The sequence below is a fragment of the Cornus florida genome, unplaced genomic scaffold (assembly GCF_030987335.1).
Source record: "Cornus florida cultivar Cherokee Brave unplaced genomic scaffold, ASM3098733v1 CherokeeBrave_3.0.0_Hap2_Chr05, whole genome shotgun sequence".
Taxonomy (NCBI): Eukaryota; Viridiplantae; Streptophyta; class Magnoliopsida; order Cornales; family Cornaceae; genus Cornus; species Cornus florida.
This window is the reverse complement of record NW_026775575.1, coordinates 105446193-105464583: the sequence shown is the minus strand read 5'-3', so window position 1 is coordinate 105464583 and position 18391 is coordinate 105446193.

Here is an 18391-nt window from a genome sequence, read left to right as displayed (position 1 = left end):
TCGCATCTCCACTGGTGCCATTCTGTACGGCGCCTTAGCAATAGGCGTAGTGCCTGGAGCTAAATCAATGACAAAGTCTATCTCTCGACTCGGTGACAAGCCTGGAATTTCCTGGAATACATCCTGGAATTCCTGTACTACCGGAATACTGTCAAGAGATACCGCAGTTGCTTCCTGTGAGTCCTCTTCAAGAACGAATAAATAAGTGCTAGGCCATCTATCAGGTTGTGGTACAACAAGAAGATACATCTCCTGTCCTGGTATAGCAAATACAATAGACTTTTCGTAACAATTAACCTGAGCATGGTACTGAGATAACCAGTCTATCCCAAGTATAACATCATACGAATGCATATCTAACACTAACAAATTTGCAAGAAATCGAAGCCGGCCCATATCTATAAGGATATCACCGCTACACTCTCGTAAAATTGCGCCAACTCCCAATGGTGTATAAATATTAAGAGGTTGGTCACATAACTGAGTCGTCATACCAGATAAGATAACAAAAGATCTAGACACAAAAGAATGTGATGCACCAGTGTCAAACAGTATACGAGCAGTTCTACCATGTATAGAAAACATACCCTCAATAGCCTGAGGAGCCTGCGCATTATGTGGCATGAAGTTATAAACTTTGCCATGATGCAACTGCTGTGGAGGTTGTCCCGGAGGAAATGGTGGTGCTGGAAGTGCCGAAAAATTCTGAACTTGCCCACGTGGCATCGGTGGGGCCGGTAGAGGTAATGGCTGATTAGGTCTCGGCTGCCCATACTGTCCCTGCTTAGCTTTGGGACACATCTTGGCCGGATGCCCAATCTCTCTACAGTGATAACAACGTCCCGTAAAAGGACCTGCCTGCTTCCTCTGTTGACTTCCCGACCACTGTTCCTGTCCGGTCTGAGGTACCCCACCTTGTCTACCCTGATTAGGGACTCCATCCCTCTGCACATCTGGGTTTCCTTTATTTTTCTTCCACAGTTGATGTCCCTGAAATCTGCCCCGATCATTGGACTTGGTACCACTGCTGCTTCCTTTCTCCACTGTCGGGTAGTCTCGGTTAGTCCGCTTATCTCCTTTGGACTTCCGGTTATCACTCCTCATCTGGTAGTGCTGTAAAGCGGCATTAACCACCTGGATATAAGTAGTATATGCAGGACTCCCTATGATCACCACTTTAATCGGCCATATCAACCCCTTCACAAAGCGGTCTCGCTTCTTTTCTTCCATATTGACCTCCTCTGGTGCAAATAATGACAAATTAATGAACTTCTGTTCATACTCAGCCACAGTCATATCCTCCTGTTGCAGATCCAGAAATTCAGTCTTCATCGCTGATCTTACTGACATAGGAAAATACTTGTCATCAAAGCGAGTCTGAAATTCAGCATAAGTCAATCTGGTCCTCTCTTCGACAGTAGTAATAGACTCCCACCACTGCAATGCATTGCCTATCAGCATAAACGTAGCTAGCATCTGTTTCTGCACTTCGGTACAGATTACCATCCGAAGATGACGCTCGCTCTCCTGTTTCCACTGATATGCTAACAGGACATCTGTGGACCCTGCAAATGTTGGTGGATTTCCCCCGATGAACGAGTGACGAACTTTGTCCCATGACATTGGCTGTGCCACTGGTTCAGGAACAGGTACTATCGGAGGAGGTTGCTGGTTTCGTAGAGCAGATGCTACTCCTGCTGCTACAGCTCGTGCAATAATATCCGCAACTTGAGGGGAAAATTCCTGATTCTCATTTTGAGTTGGGGACATACTGCGATGCTGGTTCGCATTCCTTGTCCCACGCCGAGACATCCTTCTTTTGAATTCAGAAAAATCTAACGTCAATACATTATAATGGACCGACTAAAAGAATACAAAGAACCCTAATACTTAGGCTCTAATTATCAGAATACACAACGCGAAAGTATAATAATCACAGATCCCTAAGACACTCGAACCTGGAAGGCTCTGATACAAACTGTGACACCCCCAACATTTTCCACGCATAAGTTGATCAGGCTTATACACGAAAAACGAGGGATATCAAAAATAATTGGCAATATACAAGCATGGAATACAAAATGATAATAATAAAAGAATTTAGACAGGAAATGAACACTAAATAATACAACATCCATCCATCCTTTATTTAAATACAGTACTCCATTACAACTTGGAAATCCTATATCAAGGATCCCTAAATATAAACCTAAGAGTTCAACGTCAAAAGTAATTAAAAACTGAAACTGAAGTAATACATAAAACTTCTACCCTGAACTGGATCGTAAGAGTAGATGAGTTCGGATGGTGGTCCCACACTGCTAACCTCAACCTTGGAACGGGTACTGACCGTATCTTGAAATAACAACAATGGTGGGTCAACCCCACGAGCAAGTTCTCTCTACTATGACCCAAATCAGAGAATCAAATAAATTAATCATTATGAATCGGACGAGTACTATATCTGTATACATCCTAAGGGAAATATCCAATGTATAACATGACCTCAACCAGAATAGACGGTGATCACTTAGACTCACACTAGGTGGTTAAGTGTTGCCTTTCCCTACCCGGGAAATCAGCTATTATACATGGTGCACGGTACTAACAACACAGACTATAACGAACTACACAGTGATAACACCTCTCAAAGTACTGATGAATACACTGAGCATATAAATTAGGCAACACATGCCAATAATATTACTAAACATACTGAGTATGTCAATTAGGCAACACATGCCAATAATATTAAACCACATACCCCGACAGCCACACATCTGTCTATAGCAACGAATGCATAAGGTATAAATAAGTCTAAACTTATTAGCCAGCTCACATGGTTCTATATGGCAACTCATCCATATAATATAAATGTGACATAATTAAACAGTCCATTTATTTCCTGAAATGCACACAGTATAATAATCATGGTTGATATATGATTAACAGTATAAATATCCCATAATATATATTGGATAATTTATATGACTAAAACATGGCATTATTTAATTTAACAGTAATGTTTGATACCATTTAATAAGATATTAACACTATTTATATTTAACAATGTCATTAAATAAATCACATTAATATCTGTACCGTAAACGAGCCAATAAATGCTTAGAAAAGATTAATTGGCCATAAGAATAATTAACGGGTATTAAAATAATAATTTTGTGGCCCGTTAAACCCGTAAATACCAACACAGTACATAAAAATCCAAGTTTAAGGTTCTGGAATTTACAAAACAGGCCCTAGGGGTAATCTGGTAATTTCTAGCAGCTGACAGGGCCCCTCACGCGCCCCACGCGCCGCCCTAAGCTTCCCCACGCGCAGCCCAACCTTCCCCACTCTCCCACGCGCCTCTACGCGCGTCTGGCATCAGCCACGCGCGCGCACGCGCTCCCACGCGCGTCTGGAGAGTTCCACGCGCGCGCGCGTTGATGGCTTCCTGCTGACGTGGTGTCCTCCGGTTGGTTGGCTGCATCAGCTTTCCTACATGCGCGCCACACCGGATCATCTATCATCTCATCTCACCTAATCCAAGGGTCAATGATCCGGGTGTACCGCGGTAACATGGACCGCGATGCACCGGATCAATCAGCTTCATCTAAGGCCCAGGATGTGCGCGGGCACTAACCTACAATGCGCCGCATCACACCGGATCACTCCGGTCATCTTCTTCACTGCCGGTGGCCGGAAACCTCGCCGGAGGCTCGCCGGAAATTGCAGAAAAGCCCCGGAAAAATCTAGAAAATTCTAGAAAAATCCCTAAAGCCTTATTTAATTATTTTCAGCTATATTTTAATCACATAGGCTAATAAATAAATATCTAACCTCTTTAATAATTAAAAACACATTATTTTAATAAACTAAAAATAATTAATTGAAATTCCTAGCATGGTTTCTAGTCTCTAAAACCCGAAATAAATTAAATGAATAATTTATGGATTCAAAGGGAAAAAGTAGATAATAACTTGCCTTTTTGGATTTAAAATAAATCCGCCGGTTGCGCGTAGTCGGGTAAATTTCTCCTACACCGGTCCAAGCTCCTTTCTTTCTTTCTCTTCCTTTCCACACTTTTACAATGGCTTACTAAAATTTATAATTTGTTTCTACCTCCCTTTCCTTCCTTCTAAGGTAGACTAGCTAATTTATATACAATTTATATAATATAAATATTACAAATATCTATTTTTGCATTTACTTACCCACATTCCCAACCATAAGGCTTTAAGGCAAGCAAGCCAAGTCAAGCAAGATGTCCTAAGGTAAATCCTATCCTAAGATTTAATTTCTTCATCATTACATTGATTTAATACTATTATTATTATTATTAAACTATTACAATTATTATTTATTATTATTATAATTATTATTATTATTAAACTATTACAATTATTATTATTATAAATATTATTATTATATTATTATTATAAATATTATTATTATATTATTATTATTATTATTATTATTATGCAATACAAATTAAATACTTTAATTAAATAATAATAATTAATCTAAAACATAACCAATAAAAATTTCAAAACTAATCATTATACTATATAGAACATAAAAATCAATATTACATGCACAAATAAATAAAATTAATTAACTAATTTAACATATATAATTACAAGGTGAATAAATCTACACATTTAAAGAAATAACCTAACACAAAATTAATTCAAAATTAATTTAAATAAACTCTTTAAAATTACGGGGTATTACAAATAACATTTAAATCCTTCAAATCTGTACAACTCGAGAATCCATCTAGTGGACCCCTAATAATTCCAACTGGTAAAACATTTACAGAATTAAAATCCAAAACCAAAATAAGAAAGAAAATCCTATGTAGTCGGAAGAGTAAGTGACTGTATCTGCATCACCGCGATCAAACCCTAAGCCTGGTACTCACTAATACCTGAAAAATAAAGGTGGGTCAGGCCCACATGCAAGTTCCATCCTACTACAATCCGTACATAAACCCGATACGCAGATACATCCTAGATAGCTCGGCAATATCTACAATAATCCATAGATATATAAATACACACTATAGGATGCTCACTAGCCTATAACATAGTTCAGCCTGGGTAGAAGGTGACATATAAAACACGTTTTCCAGGGGTTACGTACCTAGACCTATCAGGGAACATTAGCTATATCCAGCTACTCAACCTTTGCGAAATACGCACCCTAACCGTGATCAGGAGACTCAAGCTCGTATCACGATATCATAAATATATATATAAATTCCTGTAATACCCATAGTTTTCAAAATGATAAATTGGAAATTTTATTTTATTTTTCATTGATTAATTGATAGGATTGGAAATTTAATTTTATTTTTCATTGATTAATTGATTTAGTTATGTGACTTAGTTGTTTTGTTTTTCTTAAGTGATTAATTGTGGTTGCTTAATTGATTTAATTAATATTTGTGTGTATTTAATTTGCATGTTAATTGAGATTGCTTTAATGATATATTACTTGATTAATTTTTAATACTGATTTAATTATTTTATTTAATTAATGTACTGTATTTTCTTTATGGAAACTTAGGGTTTTATTTTACACGGATGTCGCCGACATATTAGGGAATGAATGTTAGGGTTTTTGTTTTCCTGTTTGTAAACGAATTAAAGTTAGGTTAAGATTTTGGTTCTATAAATATATAGTTATTGGGGTTTAGGGTTTTAGATAATACAAAAGGTTCTTCTCACGTACCTAAGAAACAGAGAAAAAATACAGAGTGCAATAGAGAGGAATTTTAGGAAAAACAGAGAGTAAACCTTGAGAGTTTAATAGAGAGGTTCAAGGAGTAAGGAATGGGGTTGCTTTTGGGTTTAACCAAGAGTAGCAGAGGCGTGGAACGACAGTTTAGAAGGTGGTCAGAAAACCTCAGAGACGATGGTTTAAAGTTTCAAATCTAAAATTCAAGGCAAGTCTTTGTTCTTCTCTTTCCCGTTAATTCGTGTTCTGTACATGCCTAGTTAGACTCCAGGGATTAAATAAAGGCTAAAATGGATTTAAACAAACATAAAACATGTCCTCTATGCATATATGATTTTAGTTGATCCGGTTGAATTAACTGTTTTGCATGAACTTATGTTTTTCTACTATTTGTTCCTCTGGTTGTTTACTTTTAAGTTTTGTTTAACGGAGGTTGGTAATGCGAATAAAGGCCTTGAAATTGATCTGAGTCTAAGATTAAACTCTAGAACATGTATTTAGAACGGTATTTAAAATTCAGGAATAAATCTGTTATGAGTTGCTTTGAATTGCTAATTGAAATTCTGAAATCGTTGTTCCAGATCTTGGTTTCAATACATGTTATGAGTGGATATCAGTGGTTTAACATTTGTCTAGGACTAAGATTTAACCTTAAACAAGGATTTAAAAACATTATAGAGGCTTAGATAATCACCGGAGTTGGAGAAGACGAGGCAGGAACGGACGAACTGCTAAAAAGGGAGAGAGCAGGCTCTCAAAATGAGAGAGCCAGCTCCCTCACACAAAGAGCCGGCTCCAAGGAGCATGGAGCTGGCTCCATGCTAAAAGAGTAGGCTCCCTAAGTTAGGGAGCCGACTCTAACATAAATGGAGCAAGCTCTAAATTTTTGGAGCCTGCTCTTGCCCAGAAAGTGCATACTGAGTGTGTTTGTGTGCGTAGTTTGAGCTGTACAGTGAATTCTAAAGTTGTTTAAAGGATACTGAGGGGTGTAATTAAATGTTAGGGACTTATTAAAATAGTGAAAAACATTATTACAATATTGGATAAAGGAAAGGAGTAAAATACAGCTCAAGAAAAATCTATACGTTGCACTATTTTGCTAAGAGATTTAATTACTGGAACTTAGCAAATTGTTGGTATATAAATTAATTATATTTAATCATATTGTCCACCATGTTATAAACATAGTGGATTAACTGTAATTTCAACTATGATTGGGTTGGAATCAATTGGTACTCAATGGTTGTTAAATGGTATCAGTTTATGGACTATATGTGGAATTTAAATGCTATGACCTATTTTAGCTATTTAAATTATTGGATCATGATATTTAGGTTCTGAAGTGAATACCTAATGTTGATATATATCTATGAATTCATATTGGTGCATGTTTTGGAGGATGGCAGTTAATTATATAGTGTTGTTTTAGTAACTATGCTATGTTGGAGGATTTGCTAGTTTTATATATTGGAGCTTAACAAGGTTTTTAAATATGATTTAAATATATATAATAAATCATATTTCTGGGGTATTAGAAGTAAAGTGAATTAACTGGAATGACCTGTGCTTAGCTTGGGTGTAATTGATGCTTAAATTTCTGTTAATTGTATCAATTCATGGACTATGATGGTGAATGTGAATGCTTGAATTTATTGTAGCAATTTACATTATTGGAGTTGGATTTTAGGCTGTATTGAATGTCTAATATTTATGTATATAGATTAACTTATCTTGTGCATACTGTGGAGTGTGGCTGATGACTACTTAATATTGTTTTGTCAACTATATTAACTGGAGGATTGTATGTACCGGTATGGGACGGTGACATACTAGGTATGGATTAGCTCAAGCACTAAATCCTACCTAATTTGGAATGAGTTGGATTAACCATAAAAAGGTTAAGTCCTACTTATATGGATATATATGAACCGGTATGGGACGGTGTCATATTAGAGATGGCTTAGTTCAAAACACTAAGACCTACCTATATTGGGAATGGATTAGTTCAAAACACTAAATCCTACCTAATATGGATTAACCATAAAGGTTAAGTCCATCACCTACTTGTGTCATGTCAATCAAATAAATTAAATGACCTATTATGATTTCAGGATGGATTTGTTATACATATATCAGACCATTATACAGATGGATGATATTTTGTATTAGGAGTATAAGGATTTTATATATATATTATATGATGCCATGGTATGAGTTTGAATCTCAGGACCATGGTTAGGGCGCGTATATTGCCTAAGATGGATAACTGGACATAGGTATTGTTCCCTGGTAGGTTTAGGTACTCATGCCCACCTTAGGGTGCATATTTGCATGTTACCTTCTATTCAGGCTGAGACAGACCAACTGGACTAGCGAGCGTCCTATAGTGTGTACTATATATACATATATGGACTACTCTAGATATTGTTGAGTCTTTCTAGGATGTATCTGCGTATCGGATTACTGTTTGGATCGTAGTAGATCGGGACTTGCATGTGGGCCTGACCCACTCTATTATTTTTCAGGTGTTCGACAGTACCAGTCTTAGAGCTGGATCGTATTGATACAGATACAGACACTCACTCTTCCGGTTACATAGGATTTCCTTTCTATTTTAAATTTTGGATTTTAATTCTGTAAATTTATTCAAGGATTTGGGATTAGGGGTCCACTAGGTGGATTCCCGAGTTGTACCATTTTAAATCATATTAATTTATTTATTTCAAGTTTGAGGATTCTTATGTTAGATTTCTTTCAGCGTATTATTAATTTGTTCTTAATTCAGTTTTATTTCTGCTTGTTTACATATTAATTGTTTGGTATCCCTCGGATCTGTGCTCGGACTTGATCACCCGTGGCTCTAGAATCGAGGGGTATCACAATTCCTTCCTAGTGCAGAAAGATAAAACAAATATCCATTATGTCGTTCAACTGTTTTAGTTGACAGGACATGCATCCATGTAGGATTTAACTGTTTTAGTTAATCCATTCCTTATGTATGAAGGGGTAGGACTTAGCATTTTGATCTAATCCATCCCTGATATGTCACCGTCCCATACCGGTACATATAATGCATATGATTCATGTACAATGCAGAATCACTCAAACATCTAATCCATCCAAAACCAAACATAATAGAAATCAATTATAGACAAGATCCTATTATGCATCCAGTATATGACTATATTTATAATGAAAACTCCTTTTGAAATTGTTAAAACAATAAACAATTTAATCCATCCATCTCCATATAATTGACAGAACAAGAATTTATAACAGTTCAGCAATTACCATTCATAGCATGATATAATGATTATCAGAATTATAAACTGAGCAACATTATACTAGAAATTCCAACCAATCCTTCCATACTAGTTCACTTGAATTAATACAACAAGACTAGCAATTAAATCCTCCTAAATCCCTGACAGCATGCCAATTCGTGTATAGATTTCATGCTGCCCATAACCACAACCTAACCAACATTCCTGAGACTTAAGTATGTCTTAGATATCATTGATATAAAATCCTAAAAATCCCTTTTATATTAATTCATTTAATTTGCTAAAACAAATAGCAACTCAATCCTCCTTCTTCTCGGACAGCATGCGCATTATATGATTAGGTTTCATGACGCCCCTTAGGATTAGCACCCTAGCATAAACCAACTATTTTAGGGTTTTATCAAGTTAATTTTAAATATTTAAAACCCCACAACAATTTTCAAAAATTCCATTTAAGCCCCTTAACTCAGAAACTTACCCGAAAACACCCCGTAGGGGTTTTATTCAAGGGAGCCGGCTCTAACACTTCCAGAGCCGGCTCTCCCCCATAGAAAGCCAGCTCTCTCTTCATGGGAGCCGGCTCCCACACTTAGGGAGCCGGTTTTTCCCCTGAGAGCCCCCTCTGCTTCGTCCGGTGATCTCTGTGCTCCGGCGAAGTTCAACATCCCTATCCAAAATATTTTTAACATACCTAGGGTTCAATTTAAGTTCTTATTGTCCTAGAAACTCCTCTCCTTCCAGTATGAATTAATCAACAAAAATCTAAACCAAAACCAAAAACAGTTTATGTTGCCTCTGTTCGTCTTCCTTGATTCCGGTAAAGTTCTAACCTCTGTTCCAAAGTTTCCTTAAAGTTATTAAGGTTCAAGATAAGTCCCAACAGTCCTAGAACACCTCAATTTTAATTTTTAATTGATTTACAGAAGTTTAAAACAAACACAGACCAGTTTAAGCAAGAAACCGTTTTCAGTTTAAATAAATATAACACAAGTTATAGTCCGGTGAAACATGCATCAACCATCCATTTTAAGAGTTGAATTAAACCCTGGAGTCTATAAAGAATGCACAGAACACAAGTTTATAGGAAAGAGATAGACTGAACCTTGCCTTTAAGGTTTCGGCTTGAAACCTTTCACATCGTCTCTAAATTCTGGCGAATCCTAAGATCGTTCCTTCCTCCTCTGTTCACTGTTCTTCTCCCTCTGTTGCTTCTTGACTCAACCCATGAGCAACACCCTTAACCAAACTCTCTAGACCCTCTCTGTTTATTTCTCCAGCCTCTCTCTGTTTTTTCTCCTCTCAAGACACAAGTACGTGAATAGGGTTTTTCCCAACCCTAGCAACGTATGAGAATATATATAGGCTTCCCAATCTTAAGTCTGATTGTAACCGTACATCTATAAGCTTTAATTAAACCCAATGTAAATCGGCTACTCCAACCTCATTAATCAAAATCCTAAACCTAAACTATACGGCACACATAATAATTTAAAACAATCAAGTCCACCTAAGTACACAAAACTTAATACAAATAATCCATACAAGCTGTAAAATAAAACATGTCATTTAAATCACCAATTAATCAAATAATTAAACCAAATAACAATCTAACAATTTATTTAAAATAAATTCACTAAATACCAATTAAACAATTAATTTTAAAATAAATAAACAAATACAACTTAAATAAATACTCACTTAATCAATTAAGAAATCAAGCACACAATTCAGATAATTAAATAAAAATACAATAAAATCCTCAATCAAAATTCCCAAATTAGCTTTTTGAAAACTAGGGGTATTACAAATGCCTAATTACCTCAATGGAAGCATAAAAGGGAATTTAATTAATTTAAATAATTAAATTATCTAGATTACAAAGTAACTCCAAAAATTCTACAAATCATACATGTCAAATGTCATACCAAGGCCTATTTTAATTTCATGATACAAGTTAATTTTACACTAGGCATCACTAGGTGAATTAAATTTTATATAAGAAAATAATTAAATAAAGTATTAAAGGCTCATTCAAATATTTTCAATTCAAGGTATGTTAATGAACATATCAAAACTTAATTTAAAATCATATTACAAATTAATTATACACTAGCTACAATTATGTAAATTAAACTTAATGCCAAGAAAAGAAATAAATAAAGTTCTCAAAACTTATTCAAATATTCTCTACTTAATATATATGATACAACATGCCAAGTTCATTAATAATATCAAGTTAAAAATTCATTCAAGTAAATAGAACAATTAAAATTAAATTAATAAATCTAATTAATTAATTTTCTCTAGATTTTAAAACAACTCCAAATGTCCTCAAATTAACAGAGGTTAAAGAACACACCAATGTCTTTTTTAATATCACATTACAAATTCATTTCATACTAGTTACAACCATGTGAATTAAATTTTCATACAAAAAAATAATTAAATAAAAGTTTCATTACTTCATCAAATACTCCCAATTTAATATATGTTAATGAACATATCAAGACTTAATTTAATAGTATGCCACAATTTAATTCCAAACTATATACAATCACGAGAATTAAATCTTATACAAAGAAAATAATTAAATTAAATTTTAGATAAATTACACAGGCATGCATACAAGTTGTATAAACTTATAAAATAATCAATACAATAATTATATAAGCCTAAGACATCCTCTGCCTTATTTTGTGATGAAATCACAAATCTCCACCGAAAGAAAATCGCTCCGAATTCGACGATACTTCTAGGTTTTGTCGGAAATAACGAGGGAAACAACTTTCACTCTTGAGGCACCACCAAAATCCAAACTTGCCCTCAAAATCCGAACTAAAAAATGGTCAGAAACGGCTTCTAATAAAGGGAAAATGACTGTCTCGCCAAGGCCTACGGTAAACACTAAGGCACTACGACAAAATTCAAGAGGGAATGAGGTTGATTTGAGATAATAAAGGTTGCAGCCCCCTTTGGGTTGTAGAACTAGACCTAGCCCCCTTTGGGTTGTAGAAGTAGACCTATAGCAGTGGAAAAGAAGGGGAAATGAAAAGATTTATTTTTTTGACCCCATATTTATAGAAATCTCAAAAAATGCCCCGAACAGGCCTCGTCGGGTTCGGAAAAGTGGAATTTGCGCAGATGTGCCCAAATGGTAAAACATGGCGAACGAAAAAGAACCGAAAGGAAAAAAAAAAATGAATAACGAAAGAAACATTATTGAAAACCGAGTCCCGTGCAGGAAGATATGTCCCGAACAAGTTGGGCAGCAACAAGGGCTAGAAACACGAAAACTGCAAGGAATAACCAGCAGTCAATCCTAAGAGTTCACGACTCTACGAAATGTAAAAATGAATCCCGTACGAGGATCCAGGCTCAAAACGAGGCATTTTGCAATAACTTTCGTTAATTGCACAATGGCCCCTACAAAAAGGGATAAATGCAAAGTTGCCCATAATGGAAATATCTTCAAAAAGATATTTTCTTAAAAAACCTCTAAAATAAATATCTTCAAAAGATATTTACAAAAAAATCCCAATAAACATCAATGTTTCTGAAGAATCCTTTCCTCCAGGGCCTTACGGGGAAAAGGAACAATTGACGAGCTTTTCTCCAAAAGTAAAGTTATGCGTTTCGAGGAAATCAACTGGAATGAAAACTCATGAAGTCAAAACTCAACTCCGAACACTAAAAATGAGGTTGTGCCAACAAAGTGACAAACGGGAAAAAGACGAAAAGTGAATAGTGTCCGACAAATGAAAATGTGGAAATGACTCGATCCTTAAAGGAAGTTATCAATCCAAAGGCAAGAGTCTCGGAACCATTTCCGAGCACTCGAGACGACACTAAGTGATGAGTAACCGAATTCAGAAAAGAAAATTCAACGAAAAAAATTCATTCGTAAAATTTGAGAAAAATGAAAGGAAAGAAAATGACAGGGTCATTACATTCCATAAGTTTAGTTGTTGAATGGATTTCCATTCCAATTAAATGATAGATTGGAATGAACATTTCATTCCATTCCATCACACCAAACATATCATCATTACATGTAATACCCCTAATTTTTAAAAGGATAAAATTGGAATTTAAATTATTTTTAGGGCATTTTTGTGTGATTATTTGATTATGGGTTTCATTATTTTATTCTTTATTTGATTTTGTGTTTAATTATTTTTTTGATTTGATTTAAATGATTAGTTGTTGTGTTGGAATGTTTAATTGGTTAATTGAATTCTTTGTTCTAATTGAATTATATGCTTAAGAGGCCTTTCAAATGTTTAATTAAATGCATTGTTTCATTTATTTATTTTTAAAACAAGGTTGGGGTTGGTTAGGATTCATGGACTTTTGGATAGTGTAAATGGGTACAGTATTTACCCATGGAAGTAGATACATGTATATATGGGTATATATGTATATGTGGATTAGGTTAATAATTAGTAATTATTATTAATTAAATTATAATATTACCGTCATTTAAGGTGTATTATAAATTCTAGGGTTTTAAACCGTATAACAAAATTGGCCGACTAGGGTTTAGTTGGGATTCCATCTCTGAATATAAGTAGACGTAGGTTTTATATATGCCTATAAATATACTGTGATAATTTTGCAAGGGTTTTTTTTAAAACCCTATTCGTATACAGAGACATAGAGTAACAGAGAGGGTATTGTGAGGAAGAGAGAGAGAGAGAATTTCGTTAGGATTTCAGTTATGGATTAAAGGTTGGACCAAGGAGAAAGGACTGAGTTGCTCATGGAGTTAAACCAAGAGCAGTAAAGGAGATTCAACGGCAACTAAGGTCACCGGAAAACCTAGAAAGAAGACGATGTTGAAAGGTTTCAAACCGAAACCGAAAGGCAAGTTCTATTATGTCTCTCTCCCTTTGCCTATGTTCTGTGCATCCTTTGATGATCTCTAGGATTGTATTTGAATTTTAATTGAATCTTACATGTTTGGAATATGTTAATTAGATCATCTGTATATGTGCATACTGTCTGAAAATAATTCTTGCAACTCTGTTCTTCGTTGTTTGTTTCAAAGCATTAAAGTGGTCGTTGTTTTATATCACTATATTAACTTGTATTATGGTAAATTAAGGACTGGGGATTAACATTGTATATATATTAGACAGTGAGGACCAGTTTTAATGAAGAACAGGGGGTTAGGAAAGGGCTGGAGACGAGGCAGATGGTCGGAAACGAAGAAGGAACAAAGTCGAGGCTCTTAAAGGGGAGAGAGCCGGCTCTCCCATGGAGAGAGCCGGCTCTAGGCAAGGAGAGCCGGCTCCCCCTTGTGGGAGAGCCGGCTCTAGGCAGGTTAGAGCCTGCTCTTTGATTCTAAGAGCAGACTCTGTGATCCTTTAAGTATTCTGAAGTAGTTTGGGGCTTGTTTGGTTGAACTATGGGTTTCAGAACTATGTTTAGGCTACTGTGATGGTTTTAAACACTAAACCATTGAATATTAATGCCCTAGGATGTATAAACTTATTTAGATGCTAAGGTTTTAAACTGTAGAAAAAATCTAGGGCAAGTCGCAACAGTTTACGGACTTGATGAACCGAAAGGATATAATGGTGCAAACGGTGTCTAGAAATTAAAAAGGGATAGAACATGGATTCTAATCATTGTACCATGCTGCATTAGAGCCATACTTGATAAATTAATGTCTCTGAACTCATGGATTTAACTGTAGGAATGTATACAGCAGTGCAGGTTGTTAACGGATGGAAGAGGTTTAATTGCTTAATTTAGTTTTAGCAATTTAATGGAGTATGTATATATTTATAAATTTGGTTGTAGGTGCATGCTAGTATCATTTAATTAACAAGTGTGATCTATGCATATCATAGATGTTAGTTGTTGAAATATATAATATTTTTCTGCAATACATGGATTTGAGTTGGGGATTTTAATTGCCATAATATTAAGCACTACTCTGCAATTATTTGGATTATGGTTTTTAAACTGGATCATGTTTTGGAGGTTAATTATTGAAATCTGATATATTATTCTATAATTAACTGGAGTATGGTTTTGAACCTTAATTGCTGAAATATTATATAAATTATTCTGCAATTAATCTGGATTATGGTTTTGGATATTAAAATTGTTGTACTATTATTCATAATCTGTAATTTACATAGTTTTGAATTTAAATTGCTGAAATACTCTTCTGCAATTATTTGGAATGGTTATGGATTGTAAATTGTTAAACTATTATTTAATTGTTGTAATTTACACGGATATGGAAGATTGTATGCACCGGTATGGGACGGTGACATACTAGGATGGCTTAGCTCAGAAATGCTAAGACCTACCCTACTGAAATAAGGGAATGGATTATAAATAAATCCTACTTATATTTATGCTAAGTCAAATAAGCTGTACAAGCTGAATGACTAGCTGAATTACTTGTTATCTTTGTTGAGTCAAAAAAGGCCCACAAGTTGAATGGCCAACGGGATTTCTTATGGATGGATAGGAACGGATTTTAAATATATGATTATGGTACCACGATATAAGCTTGAGACTCAGAGTCGTTGGTTAGGGCGCGTATATGCAGTGGATGCGTAGCTGGCCATGATAGGTTGAGGTGTACCCTGTTAGGTCTAGATACTCATGCCTACCTATGGGTGCGTTTTTGCATGTTGCCTTCTATTTAGGTTGAGACCCCCTGTATAGTCCAGTTAATGTCATGTAGTGTGAATATCTGTACATATATATTTACGGATTATATAGATATGGTTGAGACATCTAGGATGTATCTGCGTATCGGGTCTCTGTTTGGATTGTAGTTAGGATAGAACTTGTTCGTGGGCCTGACCCACTATTATTTTTTTTAGGTAACGGACAGTTGCAGGTTTTAGAGCTTGTTCGTGCTGAGCAAAGACGGTCACTCATTCTTCCGACTATGTAGGAGTATTCCTCATGGTTTAGCATTGGATTTCTTTTCAGTTGTTCATTTTTCAGGATTGGATTTTTATTAGGGGTCCACCAAATGGATTCTCGAGTTGTATTAGAAATGAAGAATTTGGATGTACCAGAATAATTCTTTATTTATAAAAATTTTATTCTGAAGTTTTAGTATTTGGATTATCATTCTAGTTTATTTTCAGCAAATTTTTATTTATTCTTGTGATCTTAATTGTATTATGTGTTCATTTATTGCTGATTGGTTTGATATCCTCGGGCAGTTGGGTGTGGGCCTGGCCAACCCGTATCCGGAAATCCGGGGGTATCACGTTACACCAAAGAATTTACACGAGATGAAATATATCAACATGTATGAACATCAAAAAATCAATTGAGATGGAAGCATAAATAATTAATATTATTTGTCAAACACAATTAATTAAATGATCAGACCAAACAACATACAAGTGATTATTTTCTGTTTCACCTAATGAAACTTAAAATAAAAGAGAATAAAATTAGAAAAAAATATTATTAAACTCTTCAGATTAATTCTTAAATTAAGCCTAACCTACAAAATTAATCATACACATATAATAACACCATGTATATAAATTGGTCTAAGTTAACAAAAATTATAGGGTTAATTACAACGACACCCCTTGAGATTTGCCATATTGACAGCCATATACAACTTAGTCGATTTTTGGACAAAAACACCCCCTGTGAGAATTTTGATCCAAACAAACCCTTAAAACGTTAGAAAATACGAGATTGCCTTTCAATATTTAACTCATTTTTATGGTTAAATATCAGAACTCATGAAAAATCAAATTTGCCTATATATATATACATACATACATACACACTATTACATTAGCACCATCATATATAAATTATATATATATAACCCTAATTTGCATCAGAGTCTTGATCCGCTATTGCCGCATCACCTCAACCACATCTGCCGTCGCCGCCATCTCCCCAACCACAACCACCGCCGTCTCCTTCCTTATACCGTCGCCATCTCAACCACCGCCATCTCCCCAACCACAACCGTCATCACCATCATCTCCTTCCTTATACAGCCACCACTTTTCAACCACGGCCGCCGCCGCCACTTCTCCTTAACCACAGTCGTTGCCACCATCTCTCTCCAACCATTGGTGATCTGTGCCTTATATTATCTTTGTTTCTACAAACTACAAGCCCTAATTTCACACCTTAGCGCATATATACGTCTGTACACACACACACACACACACACATATATACATATCCATACTTAAGCACCACCACTATCGTACCGACGCTAACCTACCACCAAACCAAAGCTTGTGATCCAACCGTGATTCCCGATGACGGCGACGACCAGTGGATGCTTCGACGAATGTGACCATCATACCAGACAACGTTGATAGCTAGAGAAGTTCCCGACAATGACCCGATGCCGAGGCTTCACCGCTTCGGCGAGAAGAACGATGATGGCAGCGGTGGTTCGATTAATCACAATTTATAAACACATATATGTAGGAAGAAGATAGATTACAGGAATTTGGGATAAGTGAATTTAGGGAAGAAGATGGATTGCGGGTTATAAATACGCATATATGTACGTATATTATATAGAGAGAGACTAGGAATTGATCTTTGCACTTTCTATTTTGTATTTTGTGATATTTGATAACTTTATTTCGAGTGCTGGTGGAGGTGGTGACGGCTATGGTAGGGATATGAAATGGTGGTGGTGGGTGTGAACTGGTCGTGGTGATGGGTGTGAACTGGTATGAGTAGGGTTATTAGGGTATTTTGGTCAATAAAAAAGAATTGTATTTGGATAAATTGGTAATTGAATGTGTCAAAGGACAATGATATCAATTCACGACCATTGGGGTCTCTTTGTTAACCCTATCAAATCTAAAGGGGTGTCTTTGTTTAAAAAATAACTAAGTTGTATATGACTTTCAATATGAGAAACCTCATGAAGTGTCGTCGTAAGTAATCCAAAATTCTATACATCAACCCTAATATTATTTAAAATAAAATTAAAATCAAACACCAAATTAAAACCCATACACAATTCAAAATAATAAATTAAGAATCAACCAACTAAATTTAAAACCAAATATAAAACACAAAATAAAAAATAAAGTACTTTCATGATATTTTTAAAAATAAAAAAATAAAAATTAAAGGAAAAAGAAATCACAAGTTCACAACCCAAATTAAACTTACCAAATCAACATTAAACTTAAACCAAAGAAAAAGAATTAACAAGTCAAGGTAGAAGTAACTACAAAGAATTAGAAAAAGGAGAATAGTATCAGGAAAAAAAAAAAAATTTGTTAGGAGAATAGATTAGAAATAAATCAAAACATTATAGAAATATCATAAAGGGAATATATTATTTAGGAAAGAGTATGTATTATAACATATTGTTTTATAAG